General features: G+C 38.0%; 1 protein-coding gene and 1 long non-coding RNA gene across 3 annotated transcripts in view; one reads left to right on the forward strand and one right to left on the reverse strand.

The window, feature by feature from the left end:
• Positions 1–15,782, forward strand: part of LOC110257768 (uncharacterized) — a 575,664-nt gene that overhangs the window by 442,706 nt on the left and 117,176 nt on the right. The gene's annotated exons all lie outside the window — the stretch shown is intronic.
• Positions 11,373–15,782, reverse strand: part of LOC110257722 (uncharacterized) — a 476,707-nt gene continuing 472,297 nt past the window's right edge. The window contains exon 18 of the transcript XR_014835843.1: positions 11,373–12,383. The gene's annotated coding sequence lies outside the window, so the exon portion shown is untranslated. The remainder of the gene's footprint in view (positions 12,384–15,782) is intronic.

A 15,782-nucleotide genomic window follows, 5' to 3' on the forward strand; every position in this document is an offset into this window, starting at 1 on the left:
GATAGAATTAGGGCAGGCCCTATCAACATTTTGAGTGGGATAAATTTTGGTTGTGGGGCCTGTCTTACACACTGTAGGATGCTTGGTAGCATCCTTGATCTCCATCAACCTGATGCCAGGCAAATACCCCGAGTTTTCACAAATAAAAATGCCTCCAGTCAATGCCAATATCCCACGCAGGATGTGAAATCCACCCCCATTTTGGAACCACTTATTTAGGGCTGATCTCCTTTATGAGTTAGGCTGTGCTGTGCTATCTTAGTTAGGTTATGTAAGGTCTCAGCCTATAATGTTTATTTTTACTGACATCACAGAACTCTGCAGGTCAGCTGCCTCTTCTCTGTAGCTTTTCCCCAAAGAGGGCTATCTGGGATGGCTTCTGTATTGATTATTTGACCTTGGCATTGCAACTTTAGACTTATTGCAGTTTTGCCACCTCAAGAGTTCTTGCCTTCTTGCTACATGGATGAGAGAGAAAAAGAAGAATTGACAACACTTTTTAACTATCTCAGACTGGAAGTGACACATGACTTTTGCTCATGTTACAATTGATAACCTAGTGGTCATATCACCCAAATCAATGAAGAAAACAGAGCTTCCTGTGTCCATAGGAAAATGTAGTGTGGTAGACCATTCTCACTTACTGTGAAGCATATCTTAGCTGAAAATGGTCCCTTGAAAACTTTAGTTTTCAGTGTCCAGTGTGAAAATTACAAAACCTGTAGAGCAGTAATTCACTGAAGAAATACAAATGAATAATAAACGTATTAAAAAATTCAAGCTGGCTAATAGTCAAAGGAAAACTTTTAAATTATTTTCTTCTATAATACTGACAAATGTTAACAAAATGGTGATATTCAGTGCTAACATGCTGATGAGGTTGAAATAAGATAGCACTCATATATTGCTGCTGCTGAGATGGTGAATTATTAAAAGCTTTGTAGAAAAACATTGTCACTATGCATCAAATGTTATAATGCCCATACTTTAAAAATTGAGATATAATTAACATATAACATATTAGTTTCAGGTGTATAACATAATAATTTGATACTTGTATGCATAGTGAAATTGGTACCACATGAAGACTAATTTACATCCATTTCCATGGTTACAATTTTTTTTCTTGTGATGTGAACTTTTAAGATTGACTCCCTTAGCAACTCTCAAATATTCAATACCATATTATGAACCATACTTGCTATGCTATACATTACACCCCAGGACTTATTTATTTTATAACTGGAAATTTGTACCTTTTAATGCTCATACTTTATGATTTAGTAACACCACTTATAGAAACCTATACTGTAATAATGAAGAAGTCAGAGATCTAAGATATGTGAGAAATGATTTTTACTAAAGCAATTCTATAGGAATAAATATTAGAAGCAACAAATATATGCAAGAGTCAGGGAATGAGTCAATACAAACTTTCAGCCACCCTTCTTACCCCTCTTAAGTTCTAACCAACTGACAATAGTTATAAGAAATCAAAAAGGGTTCACATTTTCAGCTTTATGGTAAGAAAAGCTGTAATGGAGAACAGGCCAGGGCCTTTGGCCTCTATTTCCTAATGTAGATCTTGGTACCTTCTTGACTGTAAATAATTGAGTCAGTAGATCAGAGAAGATGGAACAAATATGTCAACATTCAGAATAAGCTTGCCAGAAGCTTGGGGCTAGGTGGTTTAGGAGTCGAGAGAGAGAGAGAGAGAGAGAGAGAGAGAGAGAGAGAGAGAGAGAGAGAGGTGGTGGTGGGGCTTGTTTTACTTTTAGGTATCACTGCTAATGCAGCCCACTAGGCTTCCGGCTCCAAGCAGGCTCCATTCAGATAATCCATTCCTTTTCCTAAAAGTGATCTGTGGCTAACTGGATAAGAGGTCAAACGTTCCATGGTGATACTGCACCCAGCTGGACAATGAGTCATAATTTTCTCAGAGTCTGATAGAGTTTAAGGGCCATGCATACATTGGGTGGCATAAGTAGAACATACAGATTTGCTGCAGATAAGTACCATGCTGGGTTTTTAGGTGGCATCAGATTAAGGGTTCAATGGAGGAGCAGGGGCTGCAGAAATGGTTCTATCAAATATAAGGGTCTCTTTAGTTGTGTATCAGCCAGAAAAGCAAATTTTTTTTTTTAAAAAGGTTGACTCATATGAGTCTGGGGGCTTGGGGAGGGCAGGAGGTATGTGCAGAAATGAATTACAGGGTTCAGGCATTCAGCACTTGGAGGATCTATAATGGAAACAAGAGCACTGACATTTATTGAGCTGCTCCTATTGTAGGCTTTTAGCAAATATTTTGGATCATTTATGCTGATAGAAGCTCAGATGCAAGTTACTAGGAGAAGGAAAGATCCTGTGTGCCACACATGCGCCTGAACCTTCCTGAGAGCCACTGTGACTAAGCCCAATGTAGGCACCTACAGGTTGCTGATGGATGACAACACTTGGCTACATGGTGAATGAGGCCAAGGAGCTGTTTTTTTTTCTTGGCAGAGACATTTCACTGACACCTGCATTTTAATAGTTGTGCTCCACCCTCACTGCTGATTTGACAGCTGTAACACTGTTTTCAGCAGGGTGTTAACCTTGCTTCAAATGGAAGCCTTCATTCTACGTGTATGGGAAATCAGGTAACTCAACCTGCTGAAAATACATGTGGAGCAAGCTAACACCTTTCAGAGGGTTCCTACTTGAGTATCTGTACTTTGTGAGTGCTCTTCATGACTTTGATTTTTGAGCATGGTAGGGCTTGGATATGGTTTAGAGCAGTGGTTCTCAAAGTGTGCTCCCAGACCAGCCTCATCAGCACCACCTGGGAATGCACATCCTTAGGCCCCATCCCAGATCTGATGAACCAGGAACTCTGGGGTATGCTGAAGCACTCTGTTTTAACAAGCTGCCCAAGGAACTCAGACACATATTCAAGTCAGGGAACCACTGGACTAGAGCCTTGCTTCTCGAAACATGGGTGGTGGAACACTAAGAATTACAGTTATGCCTATTAGCAATCCAGACTCAGGTTATCCTCCAGAATTACTCAGCCAGATGCTACCCTTCACCATCCCCAGGGGTTTCATGTTTGACAATCAGTGAACTAACCCCCCCCACCCCACTCAGCCGTGATCCAGTTAATAGGCTTTCTTAGGTTTCAGTTGACTTGGACTGCAATCCTTGTCTTGGTTATGTTTTCTTAATGCTTGTTTAAAGCATAATATACATGCAATATACATTCTGAGCACCGTCTTATAGCCATGGTATTTTTTAAAAGTCTCTCCGGTGATTCTAATGTGTAGCCAGTGTTGAGTACCCATATTGAAAGGGTAAAGCATAAAGACCTTATGTTCTTTTCTAAATTTTAAAATTATTTTTATTATAGTTGATTTACAATGTTAATTTCTCTTGCACAGCAAAGTGAGCCAGTTATACATACATATACATTCTTTTTCTTACATTATCCTCCATCATGTTAAAACCTTATGTACTTAATAGCCTTCTTCCTTTATCCATTGAGTCCACCATTTTAATTTCTCTGTTCCTTTTAAGGGTCGATCTGCAGTTGATGGTAGAGTAATTATGCTTGTCTTTCTTCAACAATATGGACACTAATCACACACACAATGAGGATACTCTAATCGTGTTAACTTTTTATAATATTCTTCAAGGAGTCCTTTTTTGAAGATGCTAAGGATTTGAGAAATTTTGCCTGCTCAAATTTATTAATATTTCGTGAAGAGCCTGGATTAAATTGGGCTGATCACTGAACAGGTGCAAAGGGACCTGCTTAATAAATGGAGTGTTTTCATGGCATCAACACAGTTATATTCTTTGTAGACAAATGAATGTGATTTAGTTTGTATGCATGAAGCGCAATATCTCTGTTGGCCCAGATGTTGATTAGCAATAGTAGAAGTGAGGGGGCCAATCTGAAAATCTGGATGGAAAGCTAAAGTTTTTGTTCACAATCAAAAATATTTATGGCTCAACTGGCTCAAAGGGTAAAAAATACTATGCTATTTAACCTCTTTTCCATAGATACCAAGCACCAGAAAAACAGTCCAGATTATGCAGCCTCAGCAGAATGAACAAAGAGTGGCAGTAATCTAATTTATGTGGTTAAAACTCTGCCACTGATATCTTTGCTTATCCTGACTGTTGGACTAAAAGTGTACAAGGATGTAAAACTATAAAATGAATATCAACCTCTGAGCATGCCCACCTTCGGTGTTAAAAGGGAAACAAAGGATACCAAACAAGCTGCAGTTACAGCTCTGAGTAGCGTTCTTTCCACAATAGTAAAAAACAAGCTGCTTTTCAATAATAGGGACAATTGTTACTGAGATCTGGGTTCTGAGGCCTCATATTAAATGTGAACATAAGCATCCATAAACAAGACATACCGACAGAATATAATTTAAACTATGGCTCCCTGTTCAGAGTCCCAGTGATTTAAAATTCATCACTAACCGAAACATTCAATGTTTCTGTCTCATAATTTATGCAGGTTCCAAAAGCCTGACATTGCTAAGAATCATGAGACTCATAGTTCTTTATCACTTTAGAAGAGCAGCAGTAATGAGGTGGAAAAAGGAGAGTTGAAAGCTTGCTGGGACTGAGGACAGATTGTGGGAGTCAGAAGCACCAAAAAATCTGAATGGGTACATGCAGCTTGATGCATTTGTCTGGGGTCTATTTTCATGCTGTAAACCCCTGAAAAGGATGTGGAGGAAAGAAGAGCCCAGGATAAAGTAAAAGCTAAGCTTTATTTTGATTTTAATGAAATAAAAATTTATCAGCGAGAAAACAATTAATTTTAATATGGTAAAGATAAACCAAGTATTGGAACACTTACACATTGCTGGTGGAAATGTTAAATGATACAGCCCCTTTGGAAATGTGATAGTTCCTCCAAATGCTAAATATCATCACCATGTGACTCAGCAATTCCATGACTAGGTATATGCTCAAGAGAAATGAAAATACATGACCACACAAAAATGTGTTCCTGCATGCTCATAGCAGCATTATTTATAATAGCCAAAAAATAAACAACCAAAATATTCATCAATTGATGAGGGGATAAACAAAATGTTGTATCCATAATATAGAATATTATTAGGCCCTAAAAAGGAATGAAGTACTGATAAATGCTACATTTTGCTGGAAAACATTTTGCAAAGTGAAAGAAGCCAGTCACAAAAGGCAACATATTATGATTTCTTTTATATTAAATGTCCAGAATAGGCAAATCTATAGAGACATAAAGTAGCTCAGTGGTTACTTAGGGCTTGGAGGTCCTTAAGGGTCAAGAGAGCGGAAGGGGATAATTGCTTATGTGGACAGGGCTTCATTTTTAGGGTGATGAAAATGTTCTTAAATTCAATAGTGGGAATGTTTGCATAACTCTGTAAATACAGGAAAAGCCACTGAATGGTGTACTTTAAAAAGGTGAAGTTTATGGTAAGTGAATTATAATGTCAATAAAGCAATTAAAGAAAAAAAAATATAGGAGTTCCCATCACGGCTTAGTGGAAACGAGTCTGACTAGGATCCATGAGGACACAGGTTCAATTCCTGGCCTTGCTTAGTGGATTAAGGATCCAGCATTGCCATGAGCTGTGGTGTAGGTCTCAGGCAGACTGGGCTCGGATCTCATGTTGCTGTGGCTGTGGCGTAGGCTGGCGGCTACAGCTCCAATTTGGCCCCTAGCCTGGGAACTTCCATATGCCACAGGTACAGCCCTAAAAAGACAAAAAAAAAAAAAAAAAAAAAAAAAAGATAAATTGAGTAGTGATACCAAATACTGACTGCTTCAGAGAAGCTGTGACATGGGGAACAGTAGAAGTAGTACAGAATTTATCTTCTAAAACCAAGGTAATAATGAAGATGAATGGGCACTATGTAATTCTATCAGCTGGCAGAAATATAAACGTTTTCAGCCAAAGTTTAAACACTGTAGAAAAAGAAAAATTCAGATCATGTCTATAAGATTCAGGTTTAGTCTGAAGTGAGAAAAAACCTGCAACCACCCAACCAGATTTAACAACTCAGAGAAATCAACAAAACAACTGTTCTTTGAGCCTGTTAATTAGTAGTGTCTCTGTGCATTGCCTAATTTTGAGGCAATTCTTGATTTATTATTTTTTGTGTACACCTAAGAAATGTCTCTAATAAGAATGTGTGAGGTATTACTCCACAGGCAACTGTGAAGTGCATGCGTTACTTTGTGCATTACCATAGTCAAGATGAATTAACTAATTAGTTAATCGTTACAAAAGCCATTATCTTACCCAGGGGATCCTGGGTATTATTTTTCTCTAAGAATTTTGAACATAAAGGGTTCTGAATTTTAGAGTTTAGATTTTTAATTTTTTTCATTAAAGTATAGTTGATTTACATTTTTCCTTCAATTTCTGCTGTACATCAAGGTGACTCAGCCACACATACACATACAATATTTTTTTTTGTTTTTTTTTTTCATGCTATCTTTCATTATGTTCTAACCCAAGAGACTGGACACAGTTCCCTGTGCTGCACAGTAGGACCCCATGACTTATTTGTTCTAAATGTAATAGTTTGCATCTACCAACCCCAAACTCCCTGTCCATCCCCTTCTCTCTCTCCTCCCTGCTGGCAAATACAAGTCTGCTCTCCACGTCTGTGATCTATTGCTGTTTTGTAGATAGATCATCTGTGCCATATTTTAGACTCCACATGTAAGTGTTGTCCTATGGTCTTTGTCTTCCTCTTTCTGATTTACTTCACTTAGAATGAGAATCTCTAGTTCTATCTATGTTGTTGCAGATGGCATTATTCTGTCCTTTTTATGGCTTAATAGTATTTAATTGTATACATGTACCACATTTTCTTAATCCATTCTTCTTTTGGTGGACATTTGGGTTATTTCCATGTCTTGGCTATTGTGAATAGTGCTGCAGTGAACATAGCGGTACATGTATCTTTTTGAATGAATGTTTTATCTGGATATATGCCTAGGAGTGGGATTGCTGAATCATATGGTTGTTCTATATTTAGTTTTCTGAGGAACTTCCATACTGTTTTCCATAGTGGTTGTACCAATTTACATTCCTGCAACAGTGAAGGAGGGTTCCCTTTTCTCCACATCCTCTCCAGCATTTGTTATTTGTTGAGTTGTTAATCATGGCCATTCTGACTGGTGTGAGGTGATACCTCACTGTAGTTTTGATTTGCATTTCTCCAATAATTAGTGATGTTGAACATTTTTCACGTGCCTGCTGGCCATCTCTATGTCTTCATCTTCTTTTTTTTTTTTTTCTTTTAGGACTGCACCCAAGACATATGGATGTTCCCAGGCTAGGGGTTGAATTGGAGCTATAGCTGCTAGCCTACACCAGAGCCACAGCAACATGGGATCTGAGCTGTATCTGCCAACTGCACCACAGCTCACAGCAATGCCAGATCCTTAACACACTGAGCAAGGCCAGGGATCAAACCCGCCTCCTCATAGATATTAGTTGGGTTTGTTATTGCTGAGCCATGACAGGAACTCCCTGTATGTTTTCTTTAGAGAGATGTCTGTTGAGGTCTTCTGCCCATTTTTTGATCGGGTTATTTGTTTTTTTTCTTGTTGACTTGTATGAGTTGTTTGTATATTTTGTAGATTAAGCCTTTGTCAGTTGCATCATTTGCAAAGATTTTCATCCATTCTATGGGTTATTTTTTCATTTTTTTAATGGTTTCCTTTGCTGTGCAAAAGCTTTGAGTTTAATTAGGTCCCACTGGTTTACTTTTGTCTTTATTGTCATTATTCTAGGAGGTGGATAAAACAAGATGTTGCTGTGATTTATGTCAAAGAATGTTCTGCCTATGTTTTCTTCTAGAAGTTTCATAGTATCTGGCCTTATATTTGGGTCTTAAATACATTTTGAGTTTATTTTTGTGTATGGTGTTAGAGAATATTCTGATTTCATTCTTTTACATGTAGCTGTCCAGTTTTCCCAGCACTACTTATTGAAGAGACTATCTTTCCTCCACTGTATGTTCTTGCCTCCTTTGACATACATTAGTTGACCATAGGTGCTTGGGTTTACTTCTGGGATTTCTATACTGTTCCACTGATCTATATTTCTGTTTTTTTGCCAGTACCATACTATAGTGATAACTGTAGCTTTGTAGGATTGTTTGATGTCAGAGAGCCTGATTCCTTCTGTTCCATTTTTCCTTTTCAATATTGCTTTGCCTATTTGGGTCTGTGTGTTTCCATACAAATTTTAAAATATTTTGTTCTAGTTCTGTGGAGAATGTCATTGGTAATTTGATAGGGATTGCTCTGAATCTGTAGATTGCCTTGATAATATTAACTCTTCCAATTCAAGAACATGGTGTATCTTTCCATCTCTTTGTGTCATCTTTGATTTCTTTCATCAGTGTCTTATAGTTTTCAGAGTACAGGTCTTTTGTCTCTTTAGGTACATTTATTCCTAATATTTTATTCTTTTTGATGCACTGGTAAATGGGATGGTTTCCCTAATTTCTCTTTCTGATCTTTCATTGTTAGTATATAGAAATGCCATTGATTTCTGTGTATTAATTTTGTATCCTGCAACTTTACCAAGTTCATGGATGAGCTCTAATAGTTTTCTGGTAGTGTTTTTAGGATTTTCTAGGTATGGTGTATCATCTGCAAACAGTGATAGTTTTACTTCTTCCTTTCCAATTTGGATTTCTTTTTATTCTCTGATTGCCATGTCTAGGATTTCCAAAACTATGTTGAATACCATTGGTGAAAGTGGACATCCTTGTCTTGTTCCTGATCTTAGCAGAAATGCTCTCAGTTTTTCACCATTGAGAATGAAGTTAGCTGTGGGTTTTTCATATTTGGCTTTTATTATGTTGAGGTAGTTCCCCTCTGTGCTCACTCTCTGGAGAGTTTTTAGAAGGAATGGGCATTGAATTTTGTCAAAAGCTTTTTCTGCATACATTGAGATGATCATGTTTTTTATTTTTCAGTTTGTTGGTGTGGTGTTTCACATTTATTGATTTGCAGATATTGAAGAATATTGGCATACAGTTGCTCATAGTAGTCTCTTATGATCCTTTGCATTTCTGTGGTGTCAGTTGTAACTTCTTTTTCATTTCTAATTTTATTGATTTGAACCCTCTCCCTTTTTTTCTTGTTGAGTCTGGCTAAAGGTTTATCAATTTTGTTGATCTTTTCAAAGAACCAACTTTTGGTTTCATTGATCTTCTCTATTGTTTTCTTTTCCCCTGTGTTATTAATTTCTGCTCTAATCTTTCTGATTTCTTTCCTTCCTAATTTTGGGTTTTGTTCTTCCTTCTCTAGATGTTTTAGGTATAAGGTTAGGTTCTTTTTTTTTTTTTTTTGAGTTTTTTCTTCTTTTCTTAGATAAGATTGTATTGCTATAAACTTCCCTCTCAGAACTTCTTTTGCTGTGTCCCATAGGTTTTGGATTGTTGTATCTTCATTATCATTTGTTTCTAAGTATCTTTTAATTTCCTCTTTGATTTCTTCAGTTATCCATTGGTTGTTTAGTAGCATATTGTTTAGCTTCCAGGAGTTTGTGCTTTTTGCTGTTTTTTTCCCCTTATAGTTGATTTCTAGTCTCATAGAATTTTGGTCAGAGGAAATGTTTGAAATATTGTCATTTTTAAAAAATTTACCAACGCTTGATCGGTGGCCCAAGATGTGATCTATCCTGGAGAATGTTCCATGTATGCTAGAAAAGAAACTATATTCTGTTGGTTTAGGGTAGAAAGTTGTCCCTACTATTATTGTCTTACTTTTTATTTCATCTTTTATGGCTGTTAGTAGTTGCTTTATATATTGTGGTGCTGCTATGTTGGGCGCATGTATATTTGCAATTGTTATTATCTTCTTATTGGCTTGATCCTTTACTCATTATGTAATGCCCTTCTTTGTCTCTTGTGACCTTCTTTATTTTAAAATCTATTATCTCTGATATGAATTATTGCTTCTCCTGCTTTTCTGTGGTTTTCATTTGCATGTAATACTTTCTTCCATCCCCTCACTTCAAATCTGTATGTGTCTTTAGATCTGAAGTGGGTCTCTTGTAAATAGCATATATATAGGTCTTGTTTTTGTATCCACTTAGCCAGTCTGTGTCTTTTAGTTGGAGCATTTATTCCATTTACATTCAGTGTAATTATGGTTAAGTATGTACTTATTGCCATTTTCTTAGTTACTTGGATTGTTATTTTGGGTCTTTTTTCTTCCCTTCCTCTTTTGTTGTCTTCTCTTGTGATTTGCTGACCATCTTTAGTGTTATGTTTGAATTGCTTTTTCTTTTTTATGTGTGTGTCCATTATAGTTTTTGATTTATGGTTCCTGTTATGTTTTTATATAACCATCTATATGTGTGCAGAATTATTTATGGTTGCTGGTCTCTTAATTTCAAATGTATTTACAATGTTCTGCATTTGTCCTCTCCTCATGCTTGCTAGTTTTGATATCTGTCAATGGGTGATTTCCTACTTTTATATTATCTTTGCCTTTACCAGTGAGCTTTTTCATTTGTAATATTCTTGTTTCTAATTGTGGCTTTTCCTTTTCTGCTTATAAAAGTTCCTTTAGTTGTCATAGAGCTGGTTTGGAGGTGCTGAATTCTTTTGGCTTTTGCTTATCTGAAAAGCTTTTGATCTCTCCATCAAATCTGAATATGAGCTTTGCTGGGTAGAGTAGTCTTGGTTTTATGTTCCTACTCGTCATCACCTCAAATATATCTTGCCACTCCCTTCAGTAGTTTCTGCTGAAAAATCAGCTGTTATCCTTATAGGGGTTAACTTTTATGTTATTTGCTGCTTTTCCCTTGTGGATTTTAATTTTTTTCTTTCTATTTAAATTTTTATCAGCTTGAATAGTATGTGTCTCACTGTGTTGTCCCTTGGGTTTATCCTGTATGGGATTCTCTGTGCTTCCTCAACTTGAGTGAGTGTTTCCTTTCCCATATTAGGGAAACTTTTGTCTATAATCTCTTCAGATACTTTCCCTGCCATACTCTCTCTCTGCCTTCTCCTTCTGGGACCCCTATTGATGCAAATGTTGGTACTTTTGACCTTGCCCCAGTGGTCTCTTAGACTTTTCTCAGTTATTTTCATTATTTTTTCTTTTCTGTGGGAGTGATTTCCATCACTTTGTCTTCCATGTTTCTTATTTGTTCTCTGCCTCCATTATCCTGCTATTGATTCCTTCTAGTGTATTTTTCATTTCAGATAGTGTGCTATCCATCTTAGTTCTTGCTCTTTAAATCCTCTACCTCTTTATTTAACATTTCTTTTAATTTTTTGATCTCTGTCTCCATTTTTTTCCGCAATAGCCTGGATCATCTTTACTATCATCACTCTGATTTCTTTTTCAGGTAGGGTTGCCTATCTCCTCATCATTTAGTTGTTTTTGTGTATTTTTGTTTTGTGTATTCCTTTGTCTGAAAGCTACTTCTTTGTCATCTCATAATGTCTACCTTTCTGTTTATTGTCTCCTTGACAGCAGGTATGTAGATGCAGCAGCAGGTGCCCAGTTCTGGAGTTCTCAGGGGTGGTAGTGGTTCATGTGTACCTAGAGCACATGGTGGTAGCAGTGGTATCACAACACTCTCCTGGGGTTGGGTGGCTGCTAGGGATGGAGTCTATAAGGAAGATGGCAGTGATTCACAGTCACACAATTGCTTTTGCCGCATGTGGGGGCAGCAGTGGGTCCTACAAACTGTCCTGCTACCAGGCAGCTCTCAGGGCTCTTTCCTGTAGCTGGCATTGTTAGCAGCTGCTTCTGCAGTCCCTCCCTTTGCTGGGGAGGCTCTGGGGCTGCTCTCTGTAGCTGTAGGGGCAGGCAGTGCTCTGCAGTTACTCTTCTTGTTTGGTCACCCTAGGAATCTCTCACTGTAGCCCCAAGAACAGGGGGGGCTGCTCCCTAACTGTTGCTAAAAGACTCTCCCTGTAGCTGCAGAATGCACACTTCTGGCCATCCCTTCCCCCGCCTTGCTGCTGGCAGGAGTGTTCTTTATAGCTGTGGCTTCCCATGGCTCTCTTGGCACAGAAGGAGCACCATTGGATTGGGCCCCCATGGGGCTGCTAGACAGAGCCGCAGAGCTTGTGCCTCTCCTGGTCGGACAGTTTGCAGCTCCTCTGGAGAGCATGCACCAGCTGCCCTCTCCTGGCTCTTCTGGCATGTAACAGGTGCTGCTAGCACAGGGGCAATTGGCAGAAGCCCAGGAGGTTGTGTTATTCCCCCAGGCAGTTTCTCCACCTGCTCCAAGTTCTCTGTAGTCCTAATGGCGGAGGTGAGGGGAGGCTGCTTCTTAGCTATTGCTAGGCAGCTCCCAGTGTGGCTCCCAGAGCTGAAGCAGACAGTGTCCTGCAGCCTGGGAATGCATACAGGGAACAAGGTTGTAGTGGTGGATCCCACTCCTTCCCTCCAGCACCCCTGAACAATGGTGCCTAGCCTCTAAGCCTGACTGGGTTGCCTCAGCTTATGCCCTCAAATGTGGTAGCCATATACTTTAGTCCCTTCAGGCTTTTCCTGTGTAGCCAACCCAGTTTTTTTCCCCCATATAGCCAGCCCCAGCTCTCTCTTTGAGTCTCATATCTAAGGCCAGAGTTTTAGTTTCTGACACCTGCTGGCACCCACATATGTTTGCTTAGCACTAACCCGTTTGTGGAGGATTGTTTCCATTTTAACTGCTTCACATTGATTATCTAGAGTTCCTCCTGTCTTGGGTGATGATCTCACTGGTGGGGGAACTTCCCAGGGTGCAGGAGCTTTTCCTCTTTCCAGCTCCCTCCTAGAGTGCAGGTCCCATCTTGCTTCTTTTCTCTTTTTCTTCCCCTGTCCGGTTTCATGAAGTTTTTCTTGCTCTATCATAATTCTGAGGTTTTTTGTCAGCTTTTAGCAAATTTTCTGTGTGAACAGTTCCACACATAGATACATTCTCAGTCTATTTGTGGGAGTAGGTGAGTCTTACATCCTACTTCTCCACCATTTTCCTCAGGAATTGAAGTTCCTTATAATGTTCTTCCTGTTACAACAGTTATGGAGCTAAAACTTGAGTCCGTGAAAAGAGAAGTATTCCCTTCCTCTCCTACCTTCCTATGTGTAGTATAGCTCTCAAATACACTAGTTCATAAAGCAGTGATTAGTCCAGTGTGGGCCATCAATGGGATCATATCATAGTTATGATAATTATAATGTAAACAATAATATACAAGTGAAGTATAAGTTAATGAAAGGCAGGAACACATATGTTTAGTTAATTTCACTCAGGTCACTCAGGTGGGTAAGTCTCCAGAGACGTTTGAAAGGAGCTTGTATGATGAAAAAATTGATGAGGAATATGATCAGGAATATAATTCAGATCATATATTAAGGGATGTATCTGAACTAGTATGCATATGACAACTTTGCATACTGCAGATCTGCTAATTCTCCAACTTCAGTCAAGTTATTATAAATAATAAATAATGTAGTTGATTTTCTACATTTTCTCACAGGTTATAATGCTTATTCTCATCTCTGATGGGAGGAGACCTAGGAACTCAGAGCTGGTCAATCAGTTAGCTTTCCTTTAGATGGAGCTTTCTCAATCCCCAGCATTTGTTTCATGGAGACTAAAACAATCTGGAAATGGGCCGATGGAATTGGGAGCTATCATGGAATCCTAACTGAAATGTGTTACAATTATTTGTGCTTTTGTATTTTATGAACTAAATCTTGTGGGCCCAATATACTCATAAAATTATGCATAAGGCTAATATGTCAACTTTCTAATCAGGATAATAGGCATTTATAAGCTGTAATAGCATATTTATTTGATAATCTCAGTATTAATTGGGATTTTTTTTTCAGATACCTTTCTTTCTGGGTTGGAAGGACTTGGAGTAATATGTCTATAATGAGGGTTTTTGGTAAAATACAGAGCTTGCTAGAATTCTTGTGCCCTGAATGAACATTGATAAAGACAAAGGAAATTAGAAAGTAGGTTAAAATAGTAGATCTAGTTATGGGGTTTCAAGCATGTATTTTGGTTCTTGGGAATGAAAATTGAAAGATTTTCTGCGAAAACCTTCAAACACAGTTATTTATTATTATTTTCCAATAAGTGCCTGCATTCAATCTTCTGATCTAAGTGCTGTACGCCTTTAATATTTTCATGTTTCTCTGGGACTGGTTTGGGTTTCTTTGTCTTTTTAGAGAGGCTGGGCTCAGGTGAAGCTGGCTCTATAGATCATTTAGACCTGTCCAGTTCCAAGCCAACTTGAGGAAAATTTGGCCACAGGCCCAAATGACCAAAAAGAAATACTTATGAATGGAAATTTAAAGTTGTTTGTGGAGCCAGGTGAAATCACCATAATTTAATCACATACACAATTTTCTTTTTCTTTCTTTCTTTCTTTCATGCTTTTTTTTTTTTTTTTTTTTTTTTTGCTTTTTAGGGCTGCACCTGAGGCATATGGTAATTCCTAGGCTAGGGGTCGAATCAGAGCTACAGCTGCCAGCCTATGCCACAGCTACAGCAATGCCAGATCCAAGCCATGTCTGTGACCAACACCACAGCTCACAGCAACACAGGTTCCCTGACCTACTGAGTGAGGCCAGAGATCGAACCTGCATCCTCATGGATACTAGTCAGATTCGTTTCCATTGGGCCACAATGGGAACTCCCTAGCATGGCATTTTTAAGAGAGAAAAAATTAGTGATACAATAAGGTCTTAGAGTAGAGTCTAAAGGTAAGTGAAGGTAGAACTAAGTTGGAAAAATCAGTATGAACTCCTGACCTTCTGACCCTCCTGTCTTTTTAAGGGCACTCTTCCTTTTTTTCAACAAAGTGACCTAAATCATCTCTGGCGTCATCCTGGCTACTCAGGTCATTAAATGAAACATTCTCCTGTGCACTTTCGTTTCCCCTATTTTTGAACTCAGCATTATATTCCACTAAAAGGAAAATTTTTTACATGGGGTAGAACAAGAAAAGATGCCCTTGGAATATCTTATTATCATGAGAAAACTATGATTAATTTAGATAGATATTTGTTAAGTGTTTATCTGGAGAAAGTGGTCAGCATAGATAGAAGGCTGTGATATGCCCAGTAGTGAAAATTTGATATTAAAAGGGGATAAAAGGATTAAAGTCAATTAGAATAATGATTTTAGAAGTAGTCCTGGGGTCATGTTGGTACTGTAAAGAATAAGAGAATTCAGAACTTTTAAAATGTAATTTTAATACATAAACTACAGTTTATGGATTTCTGATGGTGTCTACACAGTAGGTTATATATCAACTAGTATAAGTTAGATAATTCCTACACTGGACTACTGATAGACCACTAGGCTGTAAAATGTAGACTTTAAAAATTTGAGGAATAAAAACTTAATTATGAGAATGCTGAGTGGGAAGGAGTAAGGGGGCATTAAAGGGGCAATTTATCATATAGAAAAAGGGATAGCATAAGTGGTATTTTGCAGAAATAAAAGGAGTCAGTTTACACATTTAAAATAAATTTTAGAGATTTGGCTGACCTTTGGGAGGAGGTAGAGAAGAAAAAAAATAAGCAAAACTATGGAATAGTTGGCATTCTTTTGGCCACAGAAATGAAGGCAGTGAAAAACATAGTAAAGGTCAAACTAAATGGAATTATTAACCTGATAGAGGGTGAATTGTGTATATTCCAATTTTGTTACAGTGGTGGTGAGTCCCAATTTCCATGCTAATGGGAATACAATTGAAAGAAAAATCACATTTAAGTGCTGTTTGTTGATAAGTGA

The sequence above is a fragment of the Sus scrofa genome, chromosome X (assembly GCF_054392235.1).
Source record: "Sus scrofa isolate SSC_HxYL_T2T_F1_AM1 chromosome X, Sscrofa_HxYL_maternal_Yorkshire_Landrace_v2.0, whole genome shotgun sequence".
Taxonomy (NCBI): domain Eukaryota; kingdom Metazoa; phylum Chordata; class Mammalia; order Artiodactyla; family Suidae; genus Sus; species Sus scrofa.